This window comes from Theropithecus gelada, chromosome 1 (genome assembly GCF_003255815.1).
Source record: "Theropithecus gelada isolate Dixy chromosome 1, Tgel_1.0, whole genome shotgun sequence".
In the NCBI taxonomy this organism is placed as follows: Eukaryota; Metazoa; Chordata; class Mammalia; order Primates; family Cercopithecidae; genus Theropithecus; species Theropithecus gelada.
The window spans coordinates 74,536,284-74,549,411 of NC_037668.1; positions in this window are offsets into that span (position 1 = coordinate 74,536,284).

Genomic DNA, 13,128 nt, shown 5'->3' on the forward strand with positions numbered 1-13,128 from the left:
CCTGCTGTGTGCCTTTGGGAAAGCCCTTGCCCCTCTCTGGGCCTCAGTTTCTACACCTGTACCATGAAAGCATCTTCTAGCCACACCAAGTACCACTCCAAGTACCGTATCAGAACCAGCTTCCTGTGCCTTCCCACTGGAGGCCTGTATCCAGTGACTCCACTGATACAGAGTGGCCACTTCCTGGGGACTCCGCAGCCCTTCCTATGCCAAGAAAGTTCCCCCTCCCTCCCTGCCCCACACAATGAGCTACTGCACCCTCAGTTCACCTTACCAGATGTCTGGCAGCTACTATAGCCTGATGGGGCCCACCCTCTCCTCACTCTCTCCCAAGAAAGAGTTTCCATTTCAGCTTCTGCCCCTCCCTGCCCAGGAGGCAGGCTCATCTATCCTGGATTTTCCATCCTGGCCCACTGAGGAGAATGCCATGGGCACCCTTATGGCAGTCAGAGGAATTGAGGTTAGACTTCCTTTCACTTGAAGGAGACAAGGTTCAAGGGAAGATGGCAGGGTAAGACAAGGTTGACAAGGATATGCACTAAAATTCTGTGTGACTATGGACAAGGCACTTGTTCTCTGAGCCTATTTCCCCTTCTCTAAAGTAAAGACAACAACAACAACATCTGCCCCACAGAAGAGCTGAGAGAATCAAATGTGATAGCCCTTGGAAACAGTAGAAGGCTGTGGTCAGTCTGTTTCAGGGGTGCTGCCTTCAAACACCCAGCAGGTGTTTGTGTGGAAGAGGGACTGAGCTTGCTCCAGGGTCCTGGAGAGCAGTGGGCAGACACCCAGGACAATATGAAGGGGCGCTTGGCATATCAGAGCTGTCCAACCATGCAGCCTGGATGGCTGTGCTGTTCTCTCAGGAGGGAGCCGTGCAAGCAGAAGTTACCAGCCCCTGGTGACATGGACTTCAGAGGGTTTCAGTCCCTCCAGAGAAGGGGAGGGCCCTCTTGCCTCTAAGAACCTCAGGCTCCACTGTTCTCTGCTCCAAGCTACTCCTCCTTCCCAGCCCTCTCCCCTTAAGGTAGAGGCATTGCTCTCATCTCTTCCATCTTGGGAAGGACACCTCTGGAGACTGGGGTGGAAGTCTGGTGTGCATAAGTGCCTGAAGACAATTTCACAGCCCTCAGACCTCACCCTCAACATGGTCCCAGTAGGCATTGTCCCCTCCAACCATTTGGGTTAGTTCCCAGCCTGGGGTGCCCCGGGAGTGGAGGTGATAGTTGTGGGGGAGGGGTGGTTTCACCAGTGTTCCAGGCTCAGCCTTCCATAGAACCCACCATGAAGGCTGCCCAGGAAATTCTGTCCAACCCTAGCCCCTCCTCTGCTGCTGGGGTGCCTCCATTTCAGCCTCTGGGGCTGCCTGCATAGAGCAACCCCTACTTAGTTCAAAACTTTTCTACAGAAAGCCCTCAGATTGCCCCAGTCTGGATGCACCCTCCTCCTTTCTCCACAGCACAGCATCCCTTCTCCAAGTGAGTTCAGTAACACCTGCCTCCCTGCCTCAGAGTTGCCAGCAGGGATGGGGGTTTTTATGGTCCCCAGAGGCCTGGGTGTTATCTTTTAGCAATAGTGGTAGTAAATTATGGCCAGGCGCAGTGACTCATGCCTGTAATCCCAGCACTTTGGGAGGCCAAGGCAGGCGAATCACAAGAGGTCAGGAGTTTGAGACCAGCTTGGCCAACATAGCGAAACCCCGCCTCTACTAAAAACACAAAAATTAGCCAGGCATGGTGGCTTGCACCTGTAATCCCAGATACTCAGGAGGCTGAGGCAGGAGAATCGCTTGAACCCAGGAGGCAGAGGTTGCAGTGAGCCAAGATCCAGCTTTGGTGATACAGCGAGACTCCATCTCAAAAAAATAAAATAAAAAAAATAATGGTGGTAAATTATGCTTTAAATTATTATGGTGGTGTGAAAACACATCACTTTCTTCTATTTGTTCATTCACTCTTACATTCCACAAGTATTTACTGAGGGCCCATTAGATGTCAGGCACTGTATGTTGGCCAGTTGTAGACCTTCCCCTTGCTTTGTGGGTGGTGACAAAGGCCTCGGTCTTCTAAGGAAGTTCCACTGGGCCCACGTGTCCCATTGGCTACAGAGGAATATTATTGAACAACAAGTCAGGGAGGGGGTGGCTTGTAAAAGGGAAAGGTACTTGGATATCACTTAGTGTGATCTCCTCGAAGTATGTGGAAAATTGAGACATAGGGAGAGAAAGAGATCAGCCCAATGATGAATCACGACAATAAAAACCATTAAGTGAACCTTACATATGCCTCTCCCTGAAAGGCATATTCTCATTTCTTCTTCTCAGCAACCCTGGGAGAGAGGGAGGTTTATCTTTCTAGAGCTTTTAAATTGTTCTTCCCTTCAGAGAGGGATGGAGGGGCTGGAGAGAAAGTTCCACTAAGTAGGGAGAAGGGATTGGCCATGTTTAGATGATGTTCCAAACCCTACACTGCAGCTCTCTCTGGGTCCCATCTTGGCTTCATGTCCAGGAGATGGGAAAGCTGTGTCTGCTGCAGCGGGAAGCAGCAATTCGGTGGGTGGAGTCCACTTCTTGGTGGAGACTCATGCTGCATCCTGTAGAGTCTGGATTCCACACAAGTACAGCTTGTGACTTCCAGCAGTTGTTAATCCAGTATGTCATCAAATTGCATTTGGGGCCTTTTCAAGAAGCAGCTGTAGGAGCTCTGCTTTGCCTAAGGCTAAGTAGACTAAGGGTATGCTCTTCTTTCCCAGGAAGTTTTCCTAAATTACACCAGTTGCCTGGAACCAACCCTCCTCAGGGGGGAGCCCTTGACACGAAAAGTTCTCAGTGGTTTGTAGTTGTGCTCCTTGGTTAAGCCCATGGAGGTTGCGTCTTCCCTTTTGGACTGTAAGCCCTCAGAATTGGGGTTTTATTTATTTTGCCTCCTCCCATATTACCTTGTAGCAGCAACCGACAGTTGTAAGGAATGTTGTGGTTTACAAAGTGCTTTTACTAACTATTTTTTTTTTTTTTTTTGAGATGGAGTCTCGTTCTGTCACCCAGGCTGAAGTACAATGGCGTGATCTCGGTTTACTGCAACCTCCGCCTCCCAGGTTCAAGCGATTCTCCTTCCTCAGCCTCCTGAGTAGCTGGGATTACAGGCACACACCACCATGCCCAGCTAATTTTTGTAGAGACAGGGTTTCGCCATAGTTGGCCAGGCTTGTCTTGAACGCCTTACCTCAGGTGATCCACCGCCTCGGCCTCCCAAAGTGCTGGGATTACACATGTGAGCCACTGCGCCTGGCCTACTCTGGTCATTCTTGAGTCCTGCAACAACCTTGAAATGCGAGTATTGGCTCCAAAAGGTGAAATGACTTGGTCAGGAAGTACAGCTTGAAATGGCAGAGCTGGGCCGCGTGAGGTGGCTCATGCCTGTAATCTTAGCACTTTGGGAGGCTGAGGTGGCAGATTGCTTGAGCTCAGGAGTTAGAGACCAGCCTGGGCAACATGGCGAAACCCCATCTCTACTAAGAAAATACAAAAATTAGCCAGGTGCAGTGGTGCGTGCCCATGGTCCCAGCTATTCAGGAGGCTGAGGCAGGAGGATTGTTTGAGCCTGGGAGGCGGAGGTTGCAGTGAGCCGAGACTGCTCCAAGGCACTCTAGTCAGGGTGACAGAACAAGACTTTTATCTTAAAAAAGAAAGAAAGATGGCCGGGCGCGGTGGCTCAAGCCTGTAATCCCAGCACTTTGGGAGGCTGAGACGGGTGGATCACGAGGTCAGGAGATAGAGAGCATCCTGGCTAACACGGTGAAACCCCGTCTCTACTAAAAAATACAAAAAACTAGCTGGGTGAGGTGGCGGGCACCTGTAGTCCCAGCTACTTGGGAGGCTGAGGCAGGAGAATGGCATAAACCTGGGAGGCGGAGCTTGCAGTGAGCTAAGATCCGGCCACTGCACTCCAGCTTGGGCGACAGAACGAGACTCCGTCTCAGAAAAAAAAAAAATCCAGTATGTCAGGAGGAGGGTGCATCCAGACTGGGGCAATCTGAGGGCTTTCTGTAGAAAAAAAGAAAAAAAAAAAAGAAAGAAAGAAAGAGAGAAAGAGCAAGCAAGCAGAGCTGAGACTCAAAAACAGGTCCAGTCACAGGGTCTATCCTTCTGCCCGACACTGCCTGAGCACTTAGCAAATATAAGTTAGGCAAAGAACAAGTCAGTTTGAATGGGGGTTAGACACTTTCAAAAAAATGCTCTCCTGGGAAAGTAAACGATAAGACATCTGTGCCTGGATCCATGTTAAAGCAATTGGCAGCATTAAGTACATCGACCATCCTCCATAACCTTGACATCACCTTAGACTTCTCACTCACTCTTTTGATACTCTTGCAAAATGTGCTGGGGCAGATCATATTCCACACATTCTACAGATAGCACCCAAGGGAGGAAGTCATTTAGTGTGAGCTGAGAGTTGAAAAACAGATAAGAAGGAGGCCAAGTACAGAGAGAAGAAAGGGAAACAGAAGGCTGTCTGAAGGTCACTCGGCTTCTAGAGTGCCGAGTTGCCTGCCTCTGGGAAGAGGGCATGAGGTAGACTTTGAGAGCAATTCCCTCTCCGCAGGGGTGCCCAGAGGACACAGTGCAGGTTGCTGGCTCTGAGACAAACTGAGAAGGGTGAGAAAGTTCCAGCAATCAATCCTAGCTCCAATGGGGTGTGAGTCTCCCAACTGAGCTCTGTAGCTGAGTTCCCATCAATCCCTCACACCCCTCAACCCTCTCCCCTGCCACTGCTGCCTGCCTGGATTTCCATGTATCATCCCCCTCTGCTCACTCACCACAGGCAAGTACAAAATGCATGCAGGATGGATGGAGAGCTTCAGCCTGTGCAGGCAACACACAATTCTCTATGTAGCTGCAGGGGCCAGGCACAGATAGTCCAGCGCAACAGATAATCCAGAATTTGTTTCCAGGGGTCACGAGCCAGGGAAATTCTCAGCTTTCAAAATCAAACAAGGAAAACATCTGAACTCCAAGCATCTGGGGAGGCTTTCCTCTCTTGCCCCATAGAGGTCTTACCTAAGGGCATGCTGGGAACAGCTAGTCTCATCCAAGAAATCTTTACCAGAGGCAGACAATAATAAAATCCTTGTCTTTTTCAGATATTTTCCAGTTGGGTTGCCTTGGACTGAAGTGCAAAGAAAATTTGGAACAAAGAGATAGAAGGAATGCTGCTACCGATACCCTGTGTGACCTTGGGGAAGTCACTTCACCTGGTTTGGAGCCTTTTTCCTCAGGTGCAAAGTAAAAGTAAAAACTTATTGCAGGGGTTCCCAAATCAGGCTGAGTTTCAGAATTACCTGGAGAGAGTTAAAGAAAAGAAAAGAAAAATATTAAGTTGGTGCAAAAGTAATTGCGTTTTTGACATAAATGGCAAAAACTGTAATTACTTTCACACCAACCTAATAGTTTCTCAGGCCCCACCCCAGGCCAACAGAATCTATGTCTCAATGGTGAAGCTCAAGAATGGACAGCTCTGACAAGTGCATCAGGTGTTTCTGATGCCCAGCCAGGTAGGAAAATGACAAGGTTAGATGGATTTGGTCTCTTTAAACTGTAAACAGTTATGTTTAATAAGTTGCCAAGGAACTAAATACATAGACATCTGTAACCAGGAATAACTTTGTCTCAGATAAGCCATCTACAAATAATCAGGCAGGCCTGCACCTTGGCCCAAAACTCCAGATGTTACCGGGCTTCCGACCTAGATGTTAGCTGCCAGGCTTTGGGTCTGCCTGCTCGCCTGCCCACCTCCCAGATTCCTGATGCCTGTGCCCTGGTCTGGTATGATTACCACTGCTCAAGCCTCTCTAAATTCCTGGAAGAGACTTTCTGAAAATTGAAACATGGTGTAGAAAAATAGTACAAAAGAAATATGTTCTATAAATGAAAGGTCTAGTTCTATAAGATTTATGTTCCAGAAACAGAAATTCCTCCTCCTCTGTATAGATGTGCACCTTGAAAAGATACTTAACCAGCTACCGTTTTGCACTTTTATTATAGTGCTAAGCACTCTGTGTTTGCTACATCATTTAATCCTTTCTTATGTTTTGAGATAGGTCCATTATTATGTTATTTACAGATGAGAACACAAAGGCTCAGAGAGACTGAATAACTCGTCTAAGGCCAGACAGTGAACGAAAGGCAGAACTGGGATTCTAATTTAGTCCTGACTCTTCACATCTATGATGCTGTTTCCCCAGTGTCCTCATCTGTAAAATAGGGAATAATATTGGCCGGGTGTGGTGGCTCATGCCTGTAATCCCAGCATTTTGGGAGGCCGAGGCAGGTGGATCACCAGAGGTCAGGAGTTCGAGACCAGCCTGGCCAACATGGCAAAACCCCATCTCTACTAAAAATACAAAAAGTTAGCTGGGCGTGGTGGCACACACCTGTAGTCCCAGCTACTCAGAAGGCTGAGGCAGGAGAATCCCTTGAACCAGGAGGCAGAGGTTGCAGTGAGCCGAGATTGCGCCACTGTACTCCAGCCTGGGCAACAAGAGTGAGACTGTCCAAAAAAAGAAAAAGAAAAAAAAAGGAATCATATTACTTTTAAGGTATTGTTGCAAAGATCAAATGAAAGAAACTTAGGCATCTCAGAGAGTCTTTTGGGGGTCACACACCAAGTGAGATTCAGCAAAATACCTCTCTTCTCCCTCTCTTCCCCTGCAAAATTAGTGCCAAAATGTAAGACATGTCTGCTACTTCTTTTTTTTTTTTTTTTTTTTTGAGGCGAAGTCTTCACTCGGTCGCCCAGGTTGGAGTGCAGTGGCGCGATCTCGGCTCACTGCAAGCTCCGCCTCCCGGGTTCGCGCCATTCTCCTGCCTCAGCCTCCGGAGTAGCTGGGACTACAGGCGCCCGCCACCGCGCCTGGCTAATTTTTTTGTATTTTAGTAGAGACAGGGTTTCACCGTGTTAGCCAGGATGGTCTCGATCTCCTGACCTCATGATCCGCCCGCCTCGGCCTCCCAAAGTGCAGGGATTACAGGTGTGAGCCACCGCGCCCGGCCATGTCTGCTACTTCTTACTTGACCAGAGGCAAGGTCAAAATGGGAGAATGAATGTGGGTTGGAGAAATGAGAGTGCAAGATGGGGATCCATACATATTGTGAGTGTGGGAAAAATAGCAGTAACAAACATGTGGGGTCACAGTGGACCACATATCAAGCATGACCTAGTAGTGATTGTTTCAAACCATGGCAAATATTTTTTGGGTAAATGAAGATCTTGAGAGGACATCACTAATCTATGGTTACTGCCATGGCAGATGTAGAAGAGGACCAAGGTCACGTGAATATCATATCTGTTGGGAGGGACATGGGTTCTGGGCAATAGAGTGAAGATTCAAGTCAAGATGTGATGGGAGCACTGGACTGAAACCAGCCAGATGGAATGGGGCTATGTGTGGAGGTCCAAAGGACTAAAGTTCCAGGCAGGAAAAGCAATGTTTGACAACAGATTATGGGAAGATAGCAAGGTGGGAATAAAGACGAAGGCCAGGAAAGGTGGAATCAGTGAGATGACTTCAGTAAGTGGCTATGTGGGGAAATGACTTCCAGGTGGGCCATGCCAACTCCCAAGGGACGGCCACCCAGAATCCACTCTGAATACCCCACAAGAGCATCTTGGGCTCAACTCCGGGCTCCAACTGTGAGGCAGACACTGGTGACACTGGCTAGTCTGTCCAGATGCAGGTGAGCCAGAGGGTGAGGGGCTGGGGTTTTGGGTCATATAACTAAAGACAGACAGTTCTGCTGAAGAGATGCCAAAGCAACTTGAGAGTTATTTTTGCTTATCAGCAGGAGAGGTGGTTAGGTGGAAAAGTGAAGACTCTCCTGGGAGGTTCCATCTACAACAGGCAGAAGGAGGTGAGGGTAGTGAGAAGAGGCCAGATTTTGGCTAGGAGTGGGGAAGAACTGACTTACTCAGAGCTGTCTCAGCATGGTGCAGGTCAGTTAGCAGGTAGAGAGTTCCAGTCCCCGGGAAAATTTTAAACAGTTGTCCAATGGCTTAGTGGTGCTGTAGGGAGGCCTACAATGGTAGGTGGGAGAATTAGACTAGACCAGGGTTTTTTTTCAGTCTTTCTTGAAAACTGTTTCTTCAGATGACAGCTTATGAGAAGCCCCATAAATAAAACACAGATTCTCTGGTTGAGTTGGGGGGTCAGACTCCCAAGGTCCCCAGCTCTGGACTTTGGGGATTTCTTGAAGCACAGTTTGAAAACCGGTGATTGGACAGTCTGTAAGGTCTTTTTTTTTTTGAGATGGAATCTTGCTCTGTCGCCAGGCTTTGGCTCACTGCAACCTCTGACTCCCTGGCTTAAGCCAGTCTCCTGCCTCAGCCTCCCGAGTAGCTGGGATTATAGGCACCAAACCCAGCTAATTTTTGTATTTTTAGGAGAGACAGGGTTTCACCATGTTGGCCAGGATGGTCTCAATCTCCTGACTTGGTGATCTGCCCTCCTTGGCCTCCCAAAGTGCTGGGATTACAGGTGTGAGCCACCGCGCCCGGCCGTCCCTCAACCTTTTTTTTTTTGAGACAGAGTCTCACTTTGTTGACCAGGCTGGAGTGCAATAGCGCGATCTTGGCTCACTGCAACCTCCCCTCCCAGGTTCAAGCAGTTTTCCTGCCTCAGCCTCCTGAGTAGCTGGGATTACAGGCTCCTGTCACCATGCCTGGCTAATTTTTGTATTTTTAGTAGAGATGGCGTTTCACCATGTCGGCCAGGCCGGTCTCGAACTCCTGACTTCAGGTGATCCGCCCACCTCGTGCTAGGATTACAGGCATGAGCCACCACACTTAGCCTGTAAGGTCTTTTTTGTTTTTTTGGAGACTGAGCCTTGCTCTGTCCCCCAGGTTGGAGTGCAGTGGTGCAATCTTGGCTCACTGCAAACTCCGCCTCCCGGGTTCACACCATTCTCCTGCCTCAGCCTCCTGAGTAGCTGGGACTACAGGTGCCCGCCACCATGCCTGGCTAATTTTTTGTATTTTTAGTAGAGATGGGGCTTCACCATGTTAGCCAGGATGGTCTTGATCTCCTGACCTTGTGATCCGCCCGCCTCAGCCTCCCAAAGTGCTGGGATTACAGGCGTGAGCCACCGCGCCCAACCAGGTCTTTTTTAATGTTAAGGTTTGGCAAGGCAAGACAAGAATTTGAAAGTGACAGCCTGGTACTTAATTGTTTTGCTCCAAAAGTTTGTTCATCATCTCTCAGTTCTTTCTGCTTACAAACCCTGGACCTGACTGCCTTCTCTGTTCGCCCCTTGGCTTGGTTTTCCACATGTAGCCTCTGCAATAAGAGCAAGCAAAATGACCACTGTCTTGGGCTGGGACATAACCACAATGTGTTTGTCAGAGCTGGATCTCACTTTGCAAGCGATATTTGTAGACTTGGGTGGTCTGAGTTTAGTGGTCACTCAAACGGAGTTTATTCAGCATCCACAGAGTATCTTATCCCTCTCTACCAGGTCTCGTGTTGGACACTTGGAATATAATGTCCAGTATGATATGATCCCAGTCTCCAAGGGCTATTCAGTCTGGTGGGGAAGCCAGGCTTGCAGGGGGGCCATGTGGAAGGGAATAGGTCTCAGGGAAGGCTTCTCATAGAGATACTACAGTGAAGCTTTGAATTAACTTAAGGAGGAATAGGTATTTGAAGCAGGCAAATGTATTTGAAAAGAGCAGAACAGAGGTAGGAAGAGCACAATGTGTTTAGGGAACTGCAAGTCATCCAGAATGGCTGGAGCCAAAGGAGTGGGTAGGAGAGGCACAAAATGAGCCTGGAGAAGACACCACGCACAGGATCCTGAAGCTCCTGTGAGCTGATCTAAAAGGACTTTGTCCTGAAAGCTCTGGGGAACCTGTCACGATTCATAAGTGGTTTGAACTAATTTTTCTTGTAGATATTCCAGTTCCTAAAGCCTGAAGACCTCAGAAGTAGCCCTGTTCAAGTGAATGTGAAGAATGAGCCAGCTCAGTGGACATTACAAATGATCCTATTAAGTGTGGAGCATGGGCAGTCATCTATTCCTGGGTTGGCTCCTGATGCAGACAGCAACCTTGAAGTCATCTCTTCCCTTTCTGTGCTCCAACTCTCCCTTTTAGCAGAACAAGGATAAAGATGTTGTTATCAATCTGTCACATCAGAAGAATTGACAAGACCAAAGTTCTCCAAAAGAAGTCCTCCCTAGTTAGAACATGATGTCTTGCAAAATTGTCTGGAGGAATCAGAGGTACATAATGCATGCATTTTGTTCTTTAGTTACCAGCAAGAAAATTGGAAGACATGTTTCTCAGGGCTGGTTCCAGAGCCAACCATGACTTATTATTTTTTTTTTTTTTGAGAAAGGGGCTCACTCTGTCACCCAGGCTGAAGTGCAGTGGCACAGTCTGGGCTCACTGCAACCTCTACCTCCCAGGTTCAAGTGATTCTTGTACCTCAGCCTGAGTACCTGGGATTACAGGTGTGTGCCACCATGCCCAGCTAATTTTTGTATTTTTAGTAGAGACGGGGTTTCGTTACGTTGACCAGGCTGGTCTCTAACTCCTGGTCTCAAGCGATCCGCCCACCTTGGCCTCCCAAAGTGTTGGGATTACAGGTGTGAGCCACTGCGCCTGGCTGGTTGCTTTCTTTTCTGAGCTGGAGTTGGGGCAGGAGGGTACAAGGAGAGAGCAGCACATGTCACTGACCAGCAGGTTCCTGCCAACCTCATAGGGTTGGTAGGATTGAGATAAGCCATGTAAGGACTTAGCACAGTGCCTGGTATACGGTCAGCCCTTAGTAAATGCTACTGGTTATTGTGTTTTGTTTTTGTTTTTTTTTAGTGGTTATTGTTAATGTGTATACAGTCAAGCGTTGCTTAACAGTGGGGACTACACTGAGAAATGTATCATTAGGTGATTTGGTTGCTGTGCAAACATCATAGGATGTATTTACACAAACCTAGATGGTATATAGCCTATTGCTCCTAGGCTGCAAACCTGTACAGAATATTACTGTGCTGAATACTGTGGGCAACTGTAATATAATGGTAAATACGTATCTATACATATCTAAACATAGAAAAGGTACAGTAAAAATACAGTATAAGATAAAAAATGATCCTGCTGTATAAGACATTTACAATGAATGGAGTCTGCAGGACTGGAAGTTGTTCTGGGTGAGTCAGTGAGCGAGTTTTGAGTGAATGTGAAGACTGAGGAGGACATTACTGTACACTACAGTAGGCTTTATAAACACTGTACACAAATCTATAAAAATATTTTTCTTTCTTCAATAACCTTAGCTTACTATAACTTTTTAACTTTATAAACCTTTTAAGTTTTAAAACTTTTTGACTATTTTATAATTACACTTAGCTTAAAACAAACACACTGCATAGCTGTATGAAATATTTTCTATCTTTATTCTATAAGCTTTTTTCTATTAAAAAATTTTATTTTTCACTTTTTAAATGTTTTGGTTAAAAGCTAAGACAAAAACACGTACATTAGCCTAGGCCTACACAGGGTCAGGATCATCAACATTACTGACTTCCATCTCTACATCTTGTCCCACTGGAAGGTACTCAGGGGCAATAACACACATGGAGCTGTCCTCTCCTATAAGAACAAGGCCTTCTTCTGGAATAATTCCTGAGAGACCTGCCTGAGGCTGTTTTGCAATTGACTTAGTATTTTTTATATGTAGAAGGAGCACACTCTAAATGATAAAGTGTAGTAAATACATAAACCAGTAATAATCATTTACTACTATCAAGCATTAGGTACTGTACATAATTTTATGCACTATACCTTTTTATTTTTTGAGATAGGGTCTTGCTCTATCGTCCAGGCTGGAGTGTAGTAGTGTGATCCCAGCTCACTGTAGCCTCAACCGCCTGGGCTCAAGTGAACCTCCCACCTTAGCCTCCTGAGTAGCTGGGACTACAGGTGTGCACCACGACGCTCAGTTAATTTTTAAATTTTTTTGTAGAAACGAGGTCTCACTATGCTGTCCAGGCTGGTCTCGAACTTCTAAACTCAAGGGATCCACCTGCCTCAGCCTTCCAAAGTGTTGGGATTACAGGTGTGAGCCACTGTACCCGGCCCCTATACACTATACTTTTATAGGACTTGAAGTACAGATTTACACCAGCATCACCACAAATACGTAATGCATTGTGCTATAACATTACTACAGCCATGATGTCACTAGGCAATAGGAATTTTTCAGCTCCATTATAATCTAATGGGACCACAGTTGCATATGCAATCCAACTTGACCAAAACATTGTTATGTAGTACGTGACTGCAGCTTGGGAGGCCAGCACCGAACCCAGAGTACCTCTTGTCTCTTGCAAGAAACACATGGCCTTTGAGATTTTAACACTGTCTACCCATTATTCCCCATTAAGCCATAAGTGCCTCTTGGGTGGGTACCAGAGACCGGCAAGCTTTGCATCCTCCATAGCACGTGGGAGAGTTCCTTAAATCTCTTTGCCTCTTCTGAGATGGCATTGATCGATATGTCTTGTATTGTAATCATTCACGTCAGGTCATGCCGCTGAACTGTGGGCTCCTAAAGGGTAGATACTGAATCTTTGTATCTGTCCAGAAACAAGCATTCTTAGCTTGGCTCTGCTCCAGGGTGTTTAACACTTGCTGTTCTCTTTACCTGGTTCTCTTTCCCCAGCTCATGTATCAGCTGCCACTGCTGCAGAGATGCCTCTCCTGACCATTAAGTCATTGCCTCCACTCCATAGTCTATAATATTATTTTTAAATTTTCATAACACTACCAGTATGTGAAATAATTTTATTGGTTTACTTGTCTTCTTTACAAGAATATAAACTACATGAGAATAGGGGCCTTATTTGCCATGTTCATTGCTATATTATCCAGTTTTTAATAACAGTGCTTGGCAAACAGGTGCTCAGTAAGTGTGAATGAATGCTGACTCAATGCCAAATCAAATGACTAGGAAGTGGGCATTAGTACCTCTTCTCCAAGACTGAACAAAAGGTCAATATGGAGAGTGCAAAACCAAATATGTGGCTCCAGCTTCCAAACTGGTTGGAGAAGAAAGAAGTACCAGTATGAACATCCAAGA